This window comes from Microtus oregoni, unplaced genomic scaffold (genome assembly GCF_018167655.1).
Source record: "Microtus oregoni isolate MIOR12 unplaced genomic scaffold, Mior012 000005F_ref0000423, whole genome shotgun sequence".
Lineage (NCBI taxonomy): Eukaryota > Metazoa > Chordata > Mammalia > Rodentia > Cricetidae > Microtus > Microtus oregoni.
Window position 1 is genome coordinate 43,521,217 of NW_024543064.1, and position 22,610 is coordinate 43,543,826.

The window sequence follows — 22,610 nt, forward strand, 5'->3', positions numbered from 1 at the left end:
CTTCTTTCCATATATAGACAATTAAAAGATGCTTTAAGACAAAGTGAAGTCTCTGAGCTCCACTCTGTAGAATAGTCTTTAAAAAACAAACAAAAATAAACCTGGCTTGTTCTTGCTAACCATTCCATAGTAGAGCATTGATTAACCAGTGTTTCCTCAAACTGGTGATAAGATTTTTCTTTGGCTTTTTTTTTTATTTTTTAAATTTATTTATTTATTAAGGATTTCTGCCTCGTCCCCACAACCGCTTCCCATTTCCCTCCCCCTCCCCCGATCAAGTCCCCCTCCCTCATCTGCTCGAAGAGCAATCAGGGTTCCCTGACCTGTGGGAAGCCCAAGGACTACCCACCTCTATCCAGGTCTCATAAGGTGAGCATTCAAACTGCCTAGGCTCCCACAAAGCCAGTACGTGCAGTAGGATCAAAAACCCACTGCAATTGTTCTTGAATTCTCAGTATTCCTCATTGTCCGCTATGTTCAGCTAGTCCGGATTTATCCCATGCTTTTTCAGACCTAGGCCAGCTGGCCTTGGTGAGATCCCAATAGAACATCCCCATTGTCTTAGTGTGTGGGTGCACCCCTCGTGGTCCTGAGTTCCTTGCTTGTGCTCCGTCTCCTTCTGCTCCTGATTTGGACCTTGAGATTTCTGTCCGGTGCTCCCGTGTGGGTCTCTGTCTCTGTCTCCTTTCATCGCCTGATGAAGGTTAATATTCCTGAGGGTGCCTATGTGTTTTGTTTGAGATGCAGAGCCTCTGCGTGCTGTTTTTTCGGTGGATCTGGGGGGAAGCCAGAAACTCACCATTTAATAGGTACCCCCAGGAGAGCCTCATCTTTAGAAAAGTCTGGCAAAGGCAGGGCTAGTTCCGACCCTGAGTCTAACCCTCCTCCCAAGTCCTATGCAAAGGAGGTAAATTCCAGCCCCTGACCGGCCTGCTGGTGGTCAGTTAACTATTAAACCCTGTGAGTGGCCACCCTGGGTTATTCAAGGAGACCTCTCCTAAGAGAATGTGACTTTACAGACTGCCGCTCTGGGTCCCTCTCCTGCATTCCCATCTGCCCCCTCAATCCAGAAAGGAGGCTCCTTTTCTCTGTGTTAGAGATTCAGAAACCAAAGAACGAGCAGTTTGGGAAAGTTGTAGACAACTCGTTTGTAAATAGCAGGATTGGAATTTGAATCAAACACTCTGGAATCCAAACACTTGCCATCCCCTTGGCTTCTGGGAAGGAATCTTAGAGTCTGTCCTTACAGAATGAGCCTGTACACGGTCTAGCTGTGGTGGACTTCTGCAAGCGGCTGCCCAGGAGTTTTCCCGGCTTTACAATGACCTTGCACTGACCTCCAGTACCCCCACCCCACCTGCTTCACCCTAAGCTGCCATCCTGTTTGTGTCTTGCCACTCTGTTGCAATTTTCCACCCGGATTATTTGTAGCTATAACAAGCAAGGCCACGCCAACCTCTGGCATTAAAAGAAGCTTGAGCCTTCATTCCTGAGGTAATGAGACCATTTTTTCCAGGTTCCTTCCTCCAAAGTTCATGAACTTCATAAAAAATAAAATAAGGCCAGCTCTATTACAGTCCCAGATCAGTGCAGCAGGAAGCCAGGGCTGATTGGGGAAAGGCAGTGCCTGGAGGAAGAAGGTAGGCGAGAGCTGTGCCTTTACCTTCTACCCTTAGGAGACCAGGGCAGAGGTCAAGCTTCCTAGGTACCAGCTCCCAGGAGACCATCAATAAGGTCACAGGAGCAAGGTGGACCTTGATAAAAAAAAAAAAAGCCATTTACATTTCCTCTCTCTCTCTCTCTCTCTCTCTCTCTCATGCATGCATGCACGTGCACACACACACACACACACACACACACACACACACACCACAGATGGACTTCTGGGAAAAGCCCACAGCTGCGTCTTCAAAGTACTGCGGAATTCAAATCCACCCAGCTCCTCTGCGCCCCCAGCATCCTGAATGGATCAGAAGATCTGGAGATGAGGGGAGACAGGCAGTGTGCTGCTTCGGCTTCCTCTGTCTCTTGCTTCTTGATGCCAAGTTCACTGTCAGTATTTCTGTAGTGGCCCCGTGAACAGAACCACAGTGGTTCTTGTCCCCATTCGAATGATTCCTCCTTGGAGACGCTCAATGTCCATTATTCAACCCGAGCACCCCAACGCTTGGTAGATGAAAGTCTCATTTAAAAAAAATACGTTCATTGCCAAGAGCATACTGGCTATTTCAGCAGGACTTTACAGGGGAGGGCTCAGAAGGACTCGACTACAAATATAACAAGGGCGGGTGGGTAGGGATTATACCTGAAAAGCCAAGTGAGACTTGGTAACTGGAAAGTTACTAAGAATAAACACTATAAGTGAAGGTGAGTCTGGCTAAGTGAATATTCTGCGTAGCCAGATATTAACTGGGGGTCTGGGCAGAGAGACATTGGTAAGATGTTGAAAGGTGATCAGATGGTAGTTCTTATAAAATTGACTCAGCAAGATTCCTGCCAAGACTGGATTTACATGGAGAGGCTGAAAGGAAGTTAAAGAGCCTGGCTGAAGATCAGCCATGCGAAGACCCCGTCAGACCTCACTGGATTTCCCACAGACAGTGTTTCCCGCCGTTTTCCTTCTTGACCTCAGGACTCTTCCCGGCTTCCTTTCACAAGCTGTGTCTCCTCTCCTTCCACAGGGAGCCCATGTGGTCCTCTCTCTAAGCAGCAGAACTGCAGCTTTCCACTACTTCTCTACTTTGGTGGCCACACCGTTGAGAGAAAAAAAAAAAAAAGCAAAACGAAAAAGCACTTAGCTGTCTGCTTCAGTCTACTTCTCAAGGTCAGAATGAGGATCACATACCGGAAGAATCGTAACCCCCTAGCGAGCTGTGTACACACCTGGGTATTCTGTAGGCATCATTACCAACCAGCCCGTGTTTGCCACCAAGCAAGCCTGCGTTTTAGTCTCAGCGATGCCTCTCATTGCCGTGTGCCCCAAGACAAGGCTGTCATCTGTGAAAGAAAGGCAGGGAAATAGCAAACGCTTCTGGTCATAGAGAAGATTTAGAAACAAACATGTCAACAACCCATTAGAGGCCTTGTGCTCTCCCTAAATGAAAATGACATGTCTGGGCTGCAGGTCCACCGCTTGCTGCACACAGTCTAGGTGGTGTGGAAAATCAGAAGCCTCGCACGGTGGAATCGGAGGAGCGCGCCCGATGACAGGTTTAAGACCTGCTAGGCTTCCCCAAAACCTGCGCAATTGCCTCCTAATTCGCAGCTAAGGCCACTGAGAAGATTGCAGAGACACTCAGGAAATAGCAATCAGGGGCTCCCAAAGCCTGGGAGGTTTGGTGCGAGGGAGAGACAGCGTGTAGAAGGCCTGAGCTCAGTGCTTCCACGTCCTAGGACCCCACCCCAGATGTGGTGGGCAATGCCGAGGCAAGTGCGCTGCATTTCCTATGAACGACGCCGGGAGGCCAGGAGAACAATGTCCTCATTGATGGGGAAAGGTCGCCGGAATTCCAAGGACACTTGAAGCCTTTCACTGGGCTGAGCAGAGATGCCTAATATTAATCCTACGTAATACGAGTCCCTGACAACCCTCTCTCTAAAGTGCCTGCTGGCGGCTCAATTGGCCATTCACTGGGACTCAGTGCATCCATAAGGAAGTGCTTCAGAGGGGAGTAAGCGCTCCAGCCCCGGCCTCCCTCCACCCTGCCCCTCACTCAGACCCAAAGGTCTCCTGAACTGTATTATATATTAGCATTGATCATTATGAACCTGGGGAAAGTGCTTTGCTCCGCTGAAGGCTTAAGGTTTTGAGCGGCCCCAGTCTAAGCCCAAAGAAATCCTTCTTTATGTATCACGGCCATGGAGAGAAGAATGTAACAATCAGCGCAGGCTGTTTCTGCTGCCTTACCCGATGGTGCTTCTTGCCTGGACATGGACTGCCCGCCCCTTTCACACCCACTTTAGAACGGTCCTCTGAAGTCTGCTCATGTATTCAGCAAATGCCAGAATATTACGGGACCATTTCTCTATTCCAGGGGCTGCAATGGAGGATAAAAAGATAGAGCCGTTCTTACCCTCCTTGTACAGTTAATAGACTGAGAAAACCAAACTGTGACCTAACTCTTTACCTCTGAGAGTAAGGAATGCTTTTTTTTTTGTGGGGGGGAGGAGGGGGGCGACGATCAGCACCCTAGGAAAAGTGTAGGCAACCTTGTAACCCGCCAGGAGAATCTGAAGCAGTTCTTTGGTGACACTGGCTTTTCTGCTGAGATTGGATAAAGGGCTGAGAGGTAGAGTGGGAGGAGGAAGGAACTTGAGAGGACCTCACTCAAAATGGGCCCGAAAAGGGAGTAGGGGAAAGGGGAGAAAGAGTTGACCTAGCAGCTGGTTAGAGAGCTACTCCTCCCACTCCCCCACCTTCTACATGCACGATTTTCAGACTCTGCTCAACTTTGTGATAGGCTATCTGCAGGACTCAGGGAGGGGACTGCCCCCTTGCTAGCTGTGGGAGTCCCAGTGGAGGCAAACTTCCCAAGGGCCCTCTTGTCGAGAACGGAATCCACACCAACTCACTCACCAGTTTGGTGATTCTGATCAAAAGAGCCGCACTGAATTGGGGAAGAATGGTGGTCCTGCCTGTGGTCCCCGCTGTCGGCCCGGTGGTACCACACAGATAACGCGGTCAAGGGAAGCAGAATCGGGTCACCCCTTTCTTTATCCTCACCCTCAGAGAAGTCATCTTCAAGCCATCAGAATGAGCGAGCCCCCTTGTTTCTCAGCGTTCTCATCCCTGGCTTGGGTCAGCTCTCCCATCCCAGAAGTGAGAATTTCTTCATATTGGGTTTGGAGAGAGCATGGCAAGTGAGAGCAGCGGAGAAGGAAAGGCTTTGAGCCAACAGTGTGCGCATTTCTGAAAGGGAGAACCGGGTAGAAGTCGGCGGAAGTCTTGACGCTGAGAACAAGGAAGCAGATTCAGTGATCGGAGAGGAAGCTGCAGATGGCCGCAGCTTAACACGTGCAAATGGTTTGTCTTCAGAGGTGAAGGACTAGATGTCACAAGAGTACAGAAGAGGGTCCCTTCCTGTCCCATCCTGTGGCAATTCTGAAAGACTTGGTCCATTTGGGGCCAAGAATGAGGAAAGCTGGATGAATGCAGTACACATTCGAATGTGCTATAGTTTGTGTCTAGAATGTACCAGAAAGGCCATAGGAAAGGTTTAGTCCCCATGATGGTGGAGTGAGAGATGACAGAACTCTGAGAGGCGGGGCCTAGTGAGAGGACTCTGGTAACTGGGGGTATATCCCCCAAAGCTCTGCAGAACCCAAGTCCTTCCACATTCTTTTTTTGCTCCTTGACCATGAAGAGAGAGATTTTTCTGTGCTGTGTGTTCCTGTCATGACGGTGCTGCCTCACTGTAGACTGTAGGCCAACGGACTATGACCCAAAAGGCCGTGATTGGGAGGAAGAACAAAATTCTCTGCATTTGAGAACCTGGTGTCAGCTCTGGAGCCAACTGCCTGGGACCAAATCAGGCCGTGCTGCTGTGCTGTGTGAGTCGGGCAAAGTTGCCTGCCTTGCTGAACTTCATTCCCATCATGAGACCAGTGACGGTGTTTGTGTTAACAGGCTTGTTTGAGACTCTTTACACAGTGTTTATTGTGCAAAGTGCTTAGGTCAGCACCTGTGTGTGGCACATGCTCTAACCATATAAGCTAAATATAAATATTAGCCATGATTAGGGGAGTATTTCTTTTCATATAGATAAAATGTTACAAAAATTGCTTCTCTTTTTGAGGAGTTGCTGGCTTACTCACAACATTATCGAAAGCTACAGAGTTCTCTGTGACCTCTTTCCCCTCCACACATTCTCTCCCCTATTCCTAGTAGGTTGCATTAACACCTTTGTTACCTTTAACATTGGGCCAGAAATGACACACTTCCTGACTAAGGTCCGTTCTTTGTATTGTGTTCTCTGTCGATTTTGACAACTGTGCATGGGACATCAGTCAGTGCGGTGGCATCTAGAATAGTTTTACTTTTCCTTACTCCAGCTTCCCACCCCACCACAGCCGGCTGCTGGTGTTTTTACTGTCCTTATTGTGTGTCTACCATAATATATGTCATTTTGTGAGAAGCATACGGCCTGGCATGCGGCCTTGCAGATTAGCTTCTTTGGCTTAGCACTGTATTAATGATACCCCACTCCTGTCTCTCATTGCTTAAGTTTTTAATGAGGGGTAGGCACTGCCCTGCAAAGGTTGGACTGGGATTCTCTAAGGAAGCTGAACAAAGACTCTTCAGGCCCTTTGTTCTGGTGCTTTGGAGAGCTCTACACCTCTGCCTTTCAAACTCGATTTCATCCTCCAGAAAAAGTCCCACCAGTAAGATGCCTGGCCTCTAATTGTGACCCCTTTAAAATGCAAATACTCCAAGTTCACAGTAGGTATCTCTGGTCTGGATCCAGAGCATTTTCTGGTGGGAGCAAGCCTAAAGGGCAGCTGTCCCCAAGCTCCTTGCTGAAAGATGGGGATTTAGAGAGCTGAAATCTGAAGGGTACGTTCAGAAACAGTGACAGGACATTCCTCTCCCATGTCATTAGGCTGCAGGTTCAAATAGTGTAATGACCGTACTGTCACAAAAGTTAAAACACAGATATCAACAAAAGATCTTGTCCATTTCACCGACGAGCATTCATGGTTTCGACATATTTAATTTTTAATGATAACCTTTACCAATACTAGCAGTTAAAGACCATCAGAACGTTCATTTACCACCATGTATTTACGGAGCACCTAAGATATGTAAGATAACATGCAAGTGAAAAAGTCATATGATCCCAGTAGAAAGCAGACACATGTCACTGCCTGCATAACCGAGGAAGGCTTCTCAAAGCAATGACATTTGATCATGGGGGAGAGGGGATGACATACGTGGGGATGGTGGCAACGGGACTTTGTTCTAGAAAGAGTGAACAGCTCTGCCTGACTCGGAAGAAGCCGTCCTTTAGAATGGAAGAACGGGCTGAACACTCCTGGTTCTGTGAAGTTTCAAACCTTGAACAAATGGTTGACATGCCTATGTAACAAATCAAAGCAGACCTGGCCTCCAGGTTCTCCCAGCATCCCTCAGTCACTACCTGTTCTATGGTATGACTGGCAAACTCCACCCTCTACCTTGAACTCTACAACCCAGAGTCTGGACTGCCCTTCTGCCAAGGACTCTTCAGTATATAATTCAGGCATTTTGGTTGCCCAGCCTTTTTGTACCATTGGCCTCCTGGCTGCTGCTCCTGGTTCCCCCTCTCCTCTTTCTCTTCTACCTTCCCCCTCTCCTCCCCCCCCCCACGGCCCAGCTCAGACTGGTCACATCTATTCTGGATTCTCCCAGATGTCCCTGTCCCTGCCTCCGCCTCTACTCCTCCTTTAATCTACAATAAACTTTCTCCTCCACCATACCTAGGAGCAATCATGTCCTTCCTTTCCTTTTCCTTCCTTTCTTTCTTTCTTTTTTTCTTTCCTTTTTTTCCCCCAAGTTCTACAGCCAGGAACATAGTCTGCAAGAACATAGGGCTGGTCACTTAACAGGATAAACTTCAGTTGGCCACTCTTCCCAGGCCCAGCCTTTCCTGTAGCATAGCTCCCTGCACCCTTATCCAAAATCCCTGTGGTTAGTTCTTAGAGCATTCAAGGACTTCCTGCTTCTGCCCTGAGTCCTTGGCTGCTGCTATCTTCATTGTCTCCCCCTTAAGGAACAAGTTTGCTCTCAGTCCTGAAGGTCAGACAATAGAATTCTTGTGCAAGGTCCTTCTCTGGCAGGGGACAGCAAGGCAACCTTGCTGCAGCCTGAGGAGGAGAGGGCAGGGCAGATTTTCCTTCCTGGAAATCCAGCTAGCCTGCACACTGCCTCCCCACCCTGCTGCCCTGCTCACCGCCCTGTACCACCTCGTCCCTTCCTCTGCTTACCCAGCAACTACTCCGCAGCCCTGACAGACAATATGGGCCTTGACTTTTCACATTAAGGCCCAGACTCTTGGGTGGTGCAGCTTCCCCATGTTTTCCGAATCAAGGAAAGCTCAGCTCTGCAGAGACCCCATTCAGAGAAATACCCAGTCAACAATCAGGTTCCCGTCTGCAGAGTCAGGAGCGTTATTTACAGTCTCGGGATGTCAATAGCTGTTTGGACTGACCCACCAGTTCTTTTAATATATGTCTTTCTTCCCACTGCCTTCCTGTGTCTGTGAGCATGCACACACACACACACACACACACACACACACACACACACCACACCCGCATGCGTGTGCGTGGAAGTGGGGGCACTTGGCCCTCTTATGACCTATGCGCACACCATTACCCACCTATTACTCATCTTTCCTGACCTCCCACGCCTCCATGAATTCTCACACCACCACTGACCTCAATACTACAACGGCACCTGTGGCAGAAAGAAAAGACGGACCACTTTAAATTGGAGCAGACTCAAATGTCAGCTCTAGCAACTGTTGTATCAACTCTGTGTAAAACACGACTCTCTCCTCTTTCTTCCACCCCACACCCAGAGACTGAAAGACTTACATTGCAGATTGACGGCTACAGTCAGTAAGTAACAAGGGACAGTGGCTGCGACAGAGCGTCATCTCAGGGTGTTTCCTGGGTCTTTCGTTAACAAATCAAATTCAACTGCATTCCAGCAAGTATGGAGCCAGACTGCCCATCAAGACCATGGAGAGATGGCAAGAAGAGCAAGGGCTCCTGCCTGTATCCTTAGAAGACATTCTATTACAAAGAACTCAAATCCCAACTCCAGCTGGATTTTCAGTGGAAAGATAAAGAAAATATTGGCTTGACAAAACCTAATCCTACACCTCTCTAAATCTATTCTCCCGCCCTTCTTTTTATTAGTAAATCTCTCCATGTAACCCAAACGTAAGAGTCGCATCTTCCATGTACACTGCAGACTGGATTGCCCAGCCTTCTCACATCTGGGAGTGGCTGTACAATAGAACAGAAACGGAGTAGATGAAGACGATATCAGGCCACTTTCTTTGAACCTAGATAGAGAAGCCACGTGTTTTATATGGCAAACTCCTGCAGCGTTGTGTGAGGTCAAATGCACATCTGTTTGATCGGTCCCTTTGTCGAGGAGCCTGTGACAGTAGTCTAGCTGGTCTTCAATTCATTTCAGGTGGGATCTCATTCTCCACAATGCCAACAAGACTCCGGTTCCCTTCATGGCCCTCTTTGATGGTGTCCATCTTCCTCTAAGACTCTAACTGTGCCCCTTTCTACCTGGTCCTTGGATCCCCAGTCAGCTCTCACCCCATCCCCCAAACAATTTCAGGAGCAGTAACAAAGTTTTCTGCAGCAGGTAACATCTCAAATTACTACACTCCTAGTAGAGAGAGCTGTTACTCCTATTACCACTAACAAGAATGAGGTAGCGAGTGCATCTGAAAGGTGGGTATTTGTTTGGTTTCTTCTTCAAATGTCTCATTTAGTTTGAGCCACTTACTTGCAATTCGTGCTCTAATACCCAAAGTTTGTTCTTCTGGGGCCATTTCGGGATCTTTTATGAGAGGCAGGAACCTGCTTCACAATGTCCCATCAAGACGCACAATGGAGTAAGACAGATCCCCAGAATGAAACTGAGTCCCGCTAGGAAGTAGGAATCAATACTGGGAAGCTAAACAATGGCAGATATCTATCTACTTCAGCCAAAAATGCTGTCCCCTGACTGACAGGGCTGAGACTAAAAAGGTAAGCAAGCTGTCTAAGGTATAACATTTAAGGAGACAGGGTCTCATATGCTGACCTTTTACTTAAGGGATCCTGCGAGAATCCTTCAATTTTGCTCTCTGTGTGACCACTTTGCCTTTCCCTAATCCTGACCTTTGACCAGAAGCGTATTTATCATCCCTGCACGAAGCAGGACAGTCCACAGACTTTGAAAGTCCAGCATGATTAAGACTGAACCAATTATCTTCACTCCCCAGTCTCATCCTTTTATGCTTCCTGACACAATGACTGCCCAGGCCAGAATCCTGGAATCGTCTTTGGCACTGCCCTCCTCTTCCTCTGTGTCTGAGCAGCATCCACTCCATATCACCCAGACATTGTGCCACCAGCATCTTTCCCTTGACATCAGCATGCGACCTGTCTTCTTAGTTCTGATTTTCTGTCCTCTGTTTTGTCCTTAACACAGTCAGAATAATGTTTCCAAGCGTGGTTTACAGCATAGTCCTCCATAATGATGAGCCCACCTACATCAGGCCTTCATTATCACAACCAGGCCTTCTCTGCCACACTCCAGCTACAAAGACCTTCTCTGCCACACCCCAGCTACAGAGATCTTCTCTGCCACACCCCAGCTACAGAGATCTTCTCTGCCACACCCCAGCTACGGAGTTCTTCTTTGCCACACCCCAACTACGGAGTTATTCTCTGCCACACTCCAGCTACAGAGACCTTCTCTTCCACACCCCAGCTACAGAGACCTTCTCTTCCACACCCCAGCTATGGAGACCTTCTCTTCCACACCCCAGCTATGGAGACCTTCTCTTCCACACCCCAGCTATGGAGACCTTCTCTGCCACACTCTGGCTATGGAGACCTTCTCTGCCACACTCTGGCTATGGAGACCTTCTCTGCCACACGCCAGCTATGGAGACCTTCTCTGCCACACGCCAGCTATGGAGACCTTCTCTGCCACACGCCAGCTATAGTGCTCATCTCATGGTTACTCAGCTCCTCCATGTTTCCAGGCCTTCTCAGCACGCTTTCCCCACACCCACAGCCAATTTATTCTTCAGGTAACAACTCCTCAAAGAAGAGCTCACAGCTCACATACCCACAACACAGAATTATACTTTTACCACACTTAGCATTGACTGGAAACATGGCTCATCAGACACAAGCATTTGTTGTGCAAGCATGGGAGCCTGAGTTCAAATCCTCAGCTCCCATGTAAAGAGCCAGGCATGGCCACAAGCCCTTCTATAACTCCGGAGCTCAGGCTGGGAGAGATAAGTTCCCTGGGCCTTACTAGTCACCAGCCTAGCTTCAGTTTCGTTGAGAGACCCTGACTCAAAATAATAAGACATTGAGTGATGGAGTGGGACACCCTATCCAAGGAAGGAAGAAGGGGAGGGAAAAGGAGTGGAGGGGAGGAGAGGGGAGGGGAGGGGAGGGGAGGGGAGGGGAGGGAAGGGAAGGGAAGGGAAGGGAAGGGAAGGAGTTTTTCCAGTCTCAGGACCTCCTCCAGCCACACTACTGTTCAGTCTTCCCCGAATGCCCCTTCCTCCTTCCCATCTTCGTCTGTGCTATTCATCTATTCAGCAAGCACTTGCTCAGCTCCTCTCTCACCTGAGTTCTGGTCAAGGAAGGAGAGACTTGGCTTTGCTCCTCAGACACAGTCTAGCATTACCTGTGCCAGTTACTGACGTGAGCTAGTAATGGAAAGAAAGACATGGAAGGAGCATTGCTTGTGAGCACAGTAGCAGAAGATATGGATACAGTTCTGGAGTTGGAGAAGGCTTCCTGCAAGCAATGACTTAAGCCTTTCCTTTAGAGGAGAAAGCCCTACTGAGCGTTCAGGAATGAGATCGTGATTGTGAAGCCCTCTACAGCTCCCCCAATGAGACCATCATTCCCTCATCTAAGATCTGTAGCTGCTTTCCCGTAGAAACCAACAGTTCCAGGGAAAACAATCACCATCTCCCACCGGCCTATGGTCAGTCTCCCTGCAAACTGGCAACTCCTGGATCTCAGATACCTCTTATTCATTTTTATGGCTCCAAGGTTGTGTTATATACAGGAGGATGCTAGGGAAGCTTGAACGAATTCTACTGTAAATCTACTCCAGAATTCAAGGTATTTTATTTTTAAGTGTGGGCTGAGAATGGTGACTCACCCTTGTAATCCCAGCATTCCAAGGCTGAGGTAGGAGGATGCCCCTGAGTGCAAGGTCAGTCTGAAGTACAGAGTAAGGTCAAGGCCATCCTGAGCTATAGAGTGACCCTGTCTCAAAACAACTGAGGTTCTAGACATTTGAGGTTGATGAGCACACCCACATATTGCTCCCAGCTCCCAGTCCAGCTGAAGTTAGTGCAATACCCAACCTTCATCGGAGACACTTGAACTGCAGTAGGCAGCAGTTAAGTCAGAAACTCATAACCGGTCAAAGTGCTGAGAGTAGTGATGGTGGGGTGCTCAGCCTTAAGTGAGACAATTATTTCACCCCCTTCAGGGCCCAGGAAACAACACAGAAGACGAGGCAGAAAGAACCAAAGAGCCAGCGATGGCGAGACCTGGAACAAAAAGAGCCTTTTGGTCATGACAGCCATTGCGTCCTTGGAGTCACTGCAGCTGTGGTAAAATGTGCAAGACCTGTGCAAGATTAAGCCTGTCAACACTTCACCATGGCTGGCAGAGGTTCCCTGAATCCTCACCTCTCCCTTATGGTTTATTGGCAATTGCCAGTTGCTGGAGGGGAAAGGTGTCACTTTCCTGAGTGCTGTAGCTGTTAAGTTGTCTTTGTTCCAGTAAATAGTCTCCCAGCCTCACTCAGGCAAGAAACTCTAAACCCAGTGAGTCAGAAACAAAAAGAAGACATCAAAGCAGGAGAGGGATTGCTAAGAAGTGTTTCAGTGGGAGAGGGAAGGGAACGAGAGGGAAAAATAGAGGTGAAAATGATGACAATTAGCTCTAAAAGTGTATAAAACTGTCAAACAAGAAAATTTTAACTGAGATCTTGTCTCAACAAAAAATAGAAAGAAAAGAAAAGGAAAAAAAACTATCACAGAGAAAAATGGGCACTTATTTCACAATTAGCAGCACAAATATGTTCTTGCTTCTGCTGTGGGAAAATGCTCTTGTACACTGATTGGCCAGTAGGCTGGCAGGAAGTATAGGCAGGGTGATTAGACTAGGATAATTCTGGGAAGAGGAAAGACAGAGACATAGTCACCAGCCAGATGCAGAGGAAGCTAAGCATGGTAAGAATTATAGGTTACTTTAAGTAGCAAGAGCTAGTAAGTAGACCAAGGTGAATCTCTCTCAAAGGGACTGACTAGTGCCCCTTTCAGGAACATAGCAATTTGGAAGCAAGTCTGGCATGCGTGAGGTCTCTGGAGAACAAGTGATGCTTTTTGCCTTTGCCTCCCTTTGGCTGCTTTCATGTTTAAAAAAAAGAGCTAGTTAGTAATAAGCCTGAGCATTAAACTAAACAGTTTGTAATTAATATAAGCCTCTATGTGTTTATTTGGGACTGGACAGCTGCGGGACCTGGCAGGACAGAAACTTCCATCTACGGGTTCTTTCTGGGTTGTTGTTGTTGTTGTTTTTCCTAAAACAAACAAAAATTCTCTTCTAGTTAGTTTGCATGTGTTTGTTATACTATTGGTAAAAAAAAAATGAAAATTCTAGAGCTTCCACTGATCATAAAAGTTCTTCTCTTGGTTTTAAGAGGCACATCTGTAATTCCTCTGCGTGTGCAAAGTCTGGCTGTCACAGTGACTGAAGCAGTGTGGTTTCTCACTGCTTCACCTTTTTATGATGTGGTCTACCTCGGTGGGCAGCAACACTTAAGGGCTGGGAGGTGGATTTCCAAATACCAAAACAGGAGTAGAGAGAACTTGGTGAAACGCCATCTCTCAGACATAAGCACACCTATTCCCCTTTCTCCTCCCAAAGTGACTGATAATGAAATGGGACCAGAACGAAACCTCCTGTGGTTTGGTATCACTCTGTGTAAAAAAAAAAAAAAAAAAAAAAAAAAAAAAAAAAAAGTGCCTTGGCCCTTCCCTTTTCAGTTTCCTCCTTCTGAAATATCTTCCCTCCTCCTCCCCAGTTTGATGTATAGTCATTGTACATTGTAAAGGCCTTCTTCATAAGGACACACTCATGCAAGTAAGTCCTCAAGTCAGTGAAGTCTAGCACGTTTAATACCACACCTCCTCTTCCTCTCACTTTTTCTCCACCTCTGCTAGTCGCCTTCCTACCTAAAGGTGTATATATTATGTGTGTGTGTGTGTGACTTTTATTTATTTATATAAAATCTATGATCCACTAATGAGAGAAAGTATACGACTTCCAAAATCACACTTATTTTGCTTATTGTGATGGTCTCCAGTGGCAGTCATTTTCCCGAGAGTGATGTCATTTCATTCTTTTTATGGCTGAATAAAACTCTACTGTGTACAAACCACAGTCTACTTAGCCAAGTGTTGAACAATTGGGCTGCTTCTAACTTGGCTATTGTAAGTATGGCTGCAATAACATGAATGTACAAGTATCTCTTGTACGCTGACTTACAGTTTTCTAGAAACATACTCAAGAGTAGTAGAGCTGGGTAGTGGTAGCGCATGCACTTGGGAGGCAGAGGCAGGCAGATCTCAGTGAGTCCAAGGCCAGCCTTGTCTACAAAGAGAGTTCCAGGACAGCCAGGACTGTTACACAGAGAAATCCTGCCTCAAAAAAACAAGAAACAAAGAGAATGGTATAGCTTAGGCAGGTGGTAGTTTGTGTCTCTACTCATCCCCTGTGCATCCTTTAAACCCTTCCTCAAACATAGCCTCATTTACTTTCCCAATGGTGTGCTGTTAGAATTTTCCAGAGGCTATGAAACATATCAGTGCAAACTAAGACAAGAGCAGGGCATCTAGCCACCTCTCCTAAATGCTTTCCTCCATGTTAGGCTTGTCCAAAGTGCATGGGCATGGTGGTTTGAAAGAAAATGGTCCCCAAAGGCCCTATTGGAGGTGTGGCCTTGTTGGAGAGGGTGTGGCCGTGCTGGAGGAAGTGTGTCACTGTGGAGGTGGGCTTTGAGATCTCATATATGCTTAAATCACACCCAGTATCTCAACTTCCTGTTGCCTTCTGATCAAGATGTAGCCAGCACCATGTCTGTCTGCACACCTCCATGTCCCACCATGATGATAATGGAATAAGCCTCTGAAACTGTAAGCCACCCAATTAAACGTTTTTCCTTTATAAGCATTGCAGTGGGCAAGGAGTCTCTTCACAGCAGTAGAAAGTGTTATGTCCATCTCTCTTCTGCTGCTGCCCAGCAGAGAAGATCGTAATGCCTGGAAGCCAAGTGGCTATAGAAAACCCTACAATTCAGCTGTAGTTTAGAAACCAGTTGATTTTTGTTTTACGAATCATTTGCAGCAAATTTGAGCCTTTCTTCCTGAACACCCACATCAGCCACTTTGCTTGCCCGACGGGGCAGCTTGAAGAGGCAAGGTCTTAATCAGGCTCACAGTTTAGAAGGTACAGCCCACCACGGTGGGAGAGCATAGTGACAGGGGGTAGGGGGAGGAGGGTGAGCAAACCATGGTGGGAAATCAGGGCGGTGGGAGTGTGAGCAAACTAGTCCCCTCAGCTCCAAAATCAGGCGGCCATGAGATGGATGCTCACACTCCACTGGCTTTCTCCTTTTTATTCAGCCAGAGCCCCAGCCCAAAGAATGGTGTTGCCCACATTTACAGTGGGGGTTAAGCCTCTCACGGTCACACCCACAGGCTTGTCTGTAAGATGTTTGTAAATTCTAACAGCTGACAGCTGAGATTGACCACTATAACCGGTGTGCATGCCCTGTTCTCCACAGTGACTACTCACTGTGTTCTTCCCACACACATACACACACACACACACACACACACACACACACACTTTACGTGAAGAAGCCAAAGCTCCTTGGATTGTCGCATTTTTCACAGTTTGTAAGAGAGCTCTCTTTCCACCTAAAAAAGAATGCTATTAAAGAAAGGAGGCGGGTGAAATGAAGAGAAAATGGTCATGAAAAAGCAGCAAATGGTCAGTGAAGGAATGGGCTCTCACTGAGTGTTAAGCAATGCAAGACCGTAATCATCAAAGAAAGATGTTTTCAGTGGTGCTAAAATTCCTGAAGACTGGGTGCCTTAATTTCTTTCTGTATTTCCTCGATGTTAGTCAATCAACACATGGAATTTTTAAATTAAAAAAAAAAAAGATCCACTTTCAAGCTCAGCACAATCCCTCTTCAAGGCCCCCATACCTTGCTAATGATTTGCAAAGTGAAAACAAAATGGGATTTTTATATTTTTTTAAGACTAGAAAAGTGTTGCTTCAAAAATCTTTACTATAGAGGAAAACAAGCAAGGGTGGGGCTCATTTTAATAAAGGAGAGAGAGAAGTATCTTTACCAAACTCTAGGCAGTGGCCTTTTTCTTTTGTATAACCAAGCAGGTAAGTTCACCTAAGCTATTGACTTATTGCCAAAGCTGACCAGGGAACAAAAACGTAAGCTATGCCAACCCCTAGCAAAACAGAGTCTGCACTGCTGAAGTGAGGGCATCCAATAAAAGGTCCAACAGAGAAGAGAGACCAGGGAAGAGAAGGCAGCAGGCAGTACCGAGAGGATCATGGCCTTGGCTTGGAAGCTTAGCTCTGCCCATCACTGCCATGGACTTGAGTCTGTTTCTTCTCTGAACCACTTCTTTTGAAAGGGAGTGGACAGAGTGAGAGATTCAAGGGTATGGGAAAGACGAGATGAAACGGTTAACTGTGCTGTTATGGACCATGGGGCTTTTATTCCTGGAAAGATTGAGATAGAGTCCATAATCCCAGATTGTGAAAGTGTGATGTCACTTCTGCAAACTCAGAGGGAGGGCACTTCTGTCTCAGACGCATGTGATTCTCAACATGTATTCTAAAACTACTAATTCTATTTAGTATGGCGTTGACCCAGACATGAAATTCAGAACTTGGGTTCCTTTCACTGGTAGGAATCAAACCCAGAGCCATGTGTATGCTAGACATGGGCTCTATGTGCTGTGCCACTGAGCTAGAGTCCCAACCCCTTCAAGTCTTCAACAGTTTCAAGCAATAGTAACACCAGTTGTAGGCAGACTTTTCTATTTCTGCCAACCAGTCCCCAAATAACCACATAGAGATTAATGTTAATTATAAATGTTTGGCTGATAGCTCAGCCTTATTAACAGCTATCTCTTGCTTTTTAAATTAACCCGTAATTCTTATCTACCATCTGCCATGTGGAAGTACTTTCTTTCAGCATGCCAAGTTCATTTTGTTTCTCTCTGAGTATCTCATGACTCCCCACTTTTCCCTGTGTCCTCCTACTGGCTCTCCTGCCCAGTCTCTTCCTGCCCAGTGATAGGCCAGTCAGCTTTTATTAACCAGTGAGTATGACCCATCTTCAAAGTGAACAAAAGGATTATTCCATAGCAACTAGAGGCAATGCAATTAATCGTGTATAGGCCACATTAGTACTTACTGACATTACAGAGGGAGAGATTCCTATCTTAAACACGAGTAGCTGCTAATTGAAGGTGTGACCCACTCCCTGTGGAGGCCCACAGGAGCAGATCCCTTCCATCTTGAATAAAGGTCAGAGAGTTCAGACCTATTCTTGCTCCTTCAAGGTTAAACAACAAGATGTTTGACCTCAAGTGTGGCTACCGGATGCCCTACTCCTCAAAGGCCAGTCAACAGGATGTTTTGACTTAGAACTTGATTATCAGTTGTTTTGAAATGAAAGAAGGTAATCATACTTGCTTGTTCTTTATATCAGGGAAGTCTTGGGCCCTACCTTTTTGTTTGGGGTGTATAAGACTTTGAGTAATAAACTTGGGGCTAATCACAGTACTCACTGGATGCCCTCCTAACTCTTATCTTCTGCTCCTCATCTATTTCTTTCCTCAATCCACACCCCCTTCTCAGGAATGTACTGACCTGTCGGGCCAGACCCAACCCTCACTGATCCCCCTTGGACTCTCTCAACCCATGACAGTGTCCTAGACTAGCATTTCTGGTTTTTTCTACCCATTACTCACTCTGTGCTGACCCTTCTCCTCTTCTAGGACAAAAAGCACATTCTTCTCACTTCTGCCTGGAGGAATCATGACTATTCTTTTATTTCCAACGTTCTCACAAGCTCTTGTATTCACAAACTGTTTACCAGGTGTTTCAGTAAAGCAAAATAGTTATCTCCCTGAGATTTATGGTGCTGCTATAGAGACGACTTTTAGATTTGTTTTTGTTTTGTTTTCATTTTATTATACATATATACAGAGGCTATGTTTCATAGCAGTAAGAAATGGTATGGTGATGTATACCTTGTTTAGTTTACTTCAGAAAAATATTTATTTAAATTCACTATTTTCCAATGTGAAAACTGAGGATTATAATGTTATTAGGCTTGCAGCATGTTAAAGGAATTATATTAGCTAAAGCTGGGTCTGGTGGTACATACTTGGAATCTCAGCACTCAGGAGCTAAAGCCAGGAGGATCATGAGTTCAAGGCTAGCCTATACTACATAGGAAGATCCTGTTTTCAAAATCAAAGCAAACAAATGAGGAATTAAATTTGTTAATGGATGTAACAAACTCATATTTTTTTTTCACATGGCATAAGGCTTTGCAAATACTTATCACTCAAGCTTACTAAAGACTTCACTGCATTTGCTATGATGGCCTCTTCTAAGCACGGGATTCATACCATTCCAGTTGCCTCACCATGCAGTCAGTAAGACAGCGAAAGAAGGCATGCCATTTTGGCCATGGGGCTCTCTATTCTGGAGACACTTCCAGGTGGTTCTATGTAGCTAGAGTCTGGATACAGCAACACAGCAGCAACAAGCTGCAAGCATGCAATCGGTTTTGAAACTCATACCTGAGTCTCAGCCCCAACCCTGGAACCCATCTGCAGTGTGATCTTGGACAACTGCTCTGTAGCTCTCAGACCTGTCGCTTCCTTCTCTTATAAACTCAATTAACACTAAAATCCGCTAAATGGGTTAAAGAATTAAGGAATATAAACTACAGGGGAACGTATCTTGTACATGGCGTGCACTCAATAGTGTCTAGTAATGACTCCAAGCAGCAAACACAGGCACTTGTGTGGTCGGCATCCAGAGCATCATCTTTCATCCGTAGGGCTGGTCCTTAGAGTATGCGTTGATACTGCCAGCTCCCAATTCTGTGCCAGTGACCTCTATAACAGCCTGCCCATTTCAAGGTCACCTAGAAACATGTCAGGAGCAATAAGCATGTGAGACTCGAACATTTATGTTTAGTTCGTATTATTTTATGTCATTGAGATCATTTCTGTACAAGGTATTTTATACCCTACTTTTCCACTGGTCATGATATTATAAGTATGTTCTCACACCCTTAAAGTTTTTATACTTTAGTAACCACAGAATGTTCTGCAGTAAAGACCTGTTATAATTTCTTTCACCACTGTCCTGGTGCTGGGCAGTTAGCTCCTTTCTAACTCAGGGTTATTCTAAGTAACACAATAATGAATGTTTTGGTCCAGAAGGTTTTGTCCTCATTTTGGATTATTTCCTTGAACTAAATTCCTAGACAGAATTTCTGAGCCAGAACCCATGAGCTCACAATGCATATTGCCATACTGCTGTCCAGATCCTTCACGTCTTTGAAGCCAATGAGTGCACTTCCCAGTCTTTCCTCCAAGGTGAACGCCTTCAGATCCTCGCAGCCTCTGTCGCCATCACCTCTCCGGTACTGGCATTGTCTTTGCCCCTGATATATAGAGTTCAACAGAGATCCATAAGCGGGTATCAAAGCTCTCACGACTCAACCTGAGTTCATCTTCATGCTCCTCTCTCCTGCTTCCCCTTGCCTATCGCCGGCCACCTTCCCTCCCCTCAGCTGCTGCTCCCAGGATGCACACGGTGACGGTGACGTCACTCACCCACCCATCAGTCATTCCTACCCATCAGTCATTCTGCTACGTCAGTGCAGGATATCTATGTCGGTCAGTTTTCTGCCTCTGCAACAAAATACCTGAGACAATAAGCCCCCAAAAGAGGAAATCTTTGTTTGGATTTCTGGTTATGGAGGTGTGGGTCCATTGGCAGTTGGCTCACTGTTTGGGGGCTTGTGACAAGACAGCACATCATAGCAGAAGTCTGTCCAGAAAAAGCTGCTTGCCGAGCGGTTACTGGCAAGCCAAAGGAAAGAGAAGGAACAGAGGCTCAATCTCTCCTCCAGGCACAAATGGCCATTGACCCAAATGCTATTGAGCCCCCTTCCTAAGGGTTCTAATATCACCCCAAAGCACAGAGAAAGGCATCTTAGCCTTTATTGTTAACCTTTGGATATGTATACTACACCAGTATCTTGGACATTCTTGGTCCTGAGGAACTGGGTCACCTCTTTGAATACAGGTCTCAAGTGCTGTTGTTTCCCTATGGCCTTCTTCATTCCTTTCTTCTTGCCCAAGACCGAGCAGCTGGTAGGTACACTTGACCTCTGTGCCTGCTTGTGCAGTATCAGCCAGGAAACCACAGAATGGTGGCTCACTTGTGTTTGACTGACGCCAGGAGAACTGAATAAAAAAGCTGATTCATGAAGACATGGCCAGTCCCTAGAAGCGTGTGAGAAATAACAGTGTCCAAGAACTGTCAAAGTTCTTACTATCCTGTGCCTGAGGGAGCAGGGACAGGAGGGCTTGCTGGAATTCAGATGGAGAGAGTCTAACAGAGAGGCCCACCTGGAGAAGACGGACTCCATCGAAGAGCAAAATGAACCCAACTAAGCCCACAGGGAGGAACTCAGGAGAGCAAATACTCATCACGTCTCCCTCTCCTCTTTATCCCCTGCCTAGTCTTCCTTTAGTAGAGCCCAACTTTATCCAGCCAGAGAGGAAGCCCCAGGTATCCTCCTCCAGGGACAGAGGCTGGTGGAGAAGGGTTGCAGGTAGACGTGTCGGACAGAGCGTGAATCCGTTCACCACAGCAGAGCTCGCTCCTCTTGGTTGTCTATGCAAGCAGGCGGCACTGAGTTGAGTCTTGCCCCACTCAAAGCTTTCTGCACCATGGCCTGACTATGACGCTGCGCTGCTCTGTCCCCTGCACTCCTCACAGAAGCGAATTCAATGCATTAGAACTACGAACAGGCCTTTCTTAGTCTAGCGTACTTTCTTGTGGCGCCTCACCCTATTCTGCAGCTTCACCACCTAGTCATGTGGACAATTTGGGTTCTCTCAACAGCGCATCCTCTTCAAAAGCGCCTTACTTCACCCCTGAGTGTACATGCACGCGCAAGCAAGCAAGCGCCCTGGAAACTTCCTGCTCTCGCTCTTTGGAGCTCAGGCTGCTGCCACTAGAAGGTTTTCCGTGCTTCCCCCAAACAGAGCCTGGCTTCTTTCTTCAAAGCTCCTTTGCGGCTTCTATCGTGTGACATTTTTTTACAGATGTTTAGAGGTCTGCCTCCACAAATAAATCACCGACTTCTTCACAGCAGAGACTGTGTCTTGCTTCATCTATCTCCCCCGGAGCCCAACGGAGTTTTTGGCACGTGACAGAAATGCCGCGCTAAGTTGAAGGGTGAATCGCTGGATTGAATAGGTATTTGCAGCTAATAGGGATTTCCTTTTGCGCGTGATTTTGCTTTTAGACTGTTGTTACTCTTTACACACTTCTAGCTCATGGTTTTGGAGCAGAGTCAGCTATGTCCTGAGTATTCCAGCACAGGCCAGCATGGGCACCATCTTCCTGAGGCAGAACCTCGGACGGACGACAGACATTTTGGGAGGTCGAGCATGAGATGATCTGAATAACGCCTGCCCTGCGGACATCCATTTGACAGATGGACCTTGTTAACAGGTAACTTGCCAACAAGCCCTTAGAAGCTCTTGTGCCTGCTTCCTAAATCCATTTTGGAGCAAAAATCTGTTTTATTAGCTGAAGACAGAAGAGACCAATTCCAAATATTTAGAAAGGCTTAATCTTGCAAATTAGCTCGCTGTCCTCAGGCCACATGGTGGCCACTTGTGTGGAAGGGAAGCAGGCCCATTTCGGGACAGACCCTTCTCTGTTTCTTGAAAAAACACAATAAAACACCCTTCCTCTTTCATCCACATCTGGCGGCTGCAAAAACAGTGACCCGTGGAATTGGCATTTTCATTCTTGACTATGGCAGGCCAGCGTCCGGAGGTTGCTCTTGCTGCTCTCATGAAAGAGCAAAGCCTGTCAGGATAAGCAGGCTTCTGATGGAGTGCTTATGCTTATTGAGAAAACATACCGGGATTTCGGTTTCCCCAAATTCGAGAGGGTCGCTTATGATAAGAATTCCTTTCTTGGATTTCTCCTCCTCGGCTTCCCTGCTGTCCGGTGGGATAATTAATAACTCTGAGGTTCCAATTTGTAAAGAACGTTCTAGGAAAAAATTCCCCCAAGGTTGAATAGATCAGGTGATCCTAACTCCCAAATGTCTCGAGTTACAAGGAAATCATACGGTACCCTAAGAGGGCCACTTTCGCTAACTGGGCTGAAAAAGGACTTTGTTGTTGTTGTTACCATGTTAGGCTAGAGATTTCTCAGTGCACCCTATTTGTGCTGCTGTGTGTTGACTGTCCGATCATCCTTCAAGAATACATGACAATGGCCCAGACAAGTAGAAGGCACCTTCAAAGAGTATCATATTGGAACTCAGGGGAATGCCATGATGAAACATAGGTCATCAGTTCAAATCAGACTCAGCAAAAAGTCATGAAACAAACCAGACAGAGACAAGACGGAGTAATAGGGAAGTCACAGTGGACATTGGGATGGCTGTTTAGGTTAATAAGCATCACTGA

The 22,610-nt window shown here is 46.6% G+C and overlaps 1 non-coding gene across 1 annotated transcript; it reads left to right on the plus strand.

The window, feature by feature from the left end:
- The first annotated feature begins 13,035 nt into the window (after positions 1 to 13,035).
- Positions 13,036 to 13,177, plus strand: LOC121448943. The gene has a single exon (XR_005974413.1). It is a non-coding gene; the product is annotated as a small nucleolar RNA SNORA67 (small nucleolar RNA).
- Positions 13,178 to 22,610: the final 9,433 nt, after the last annotated feature.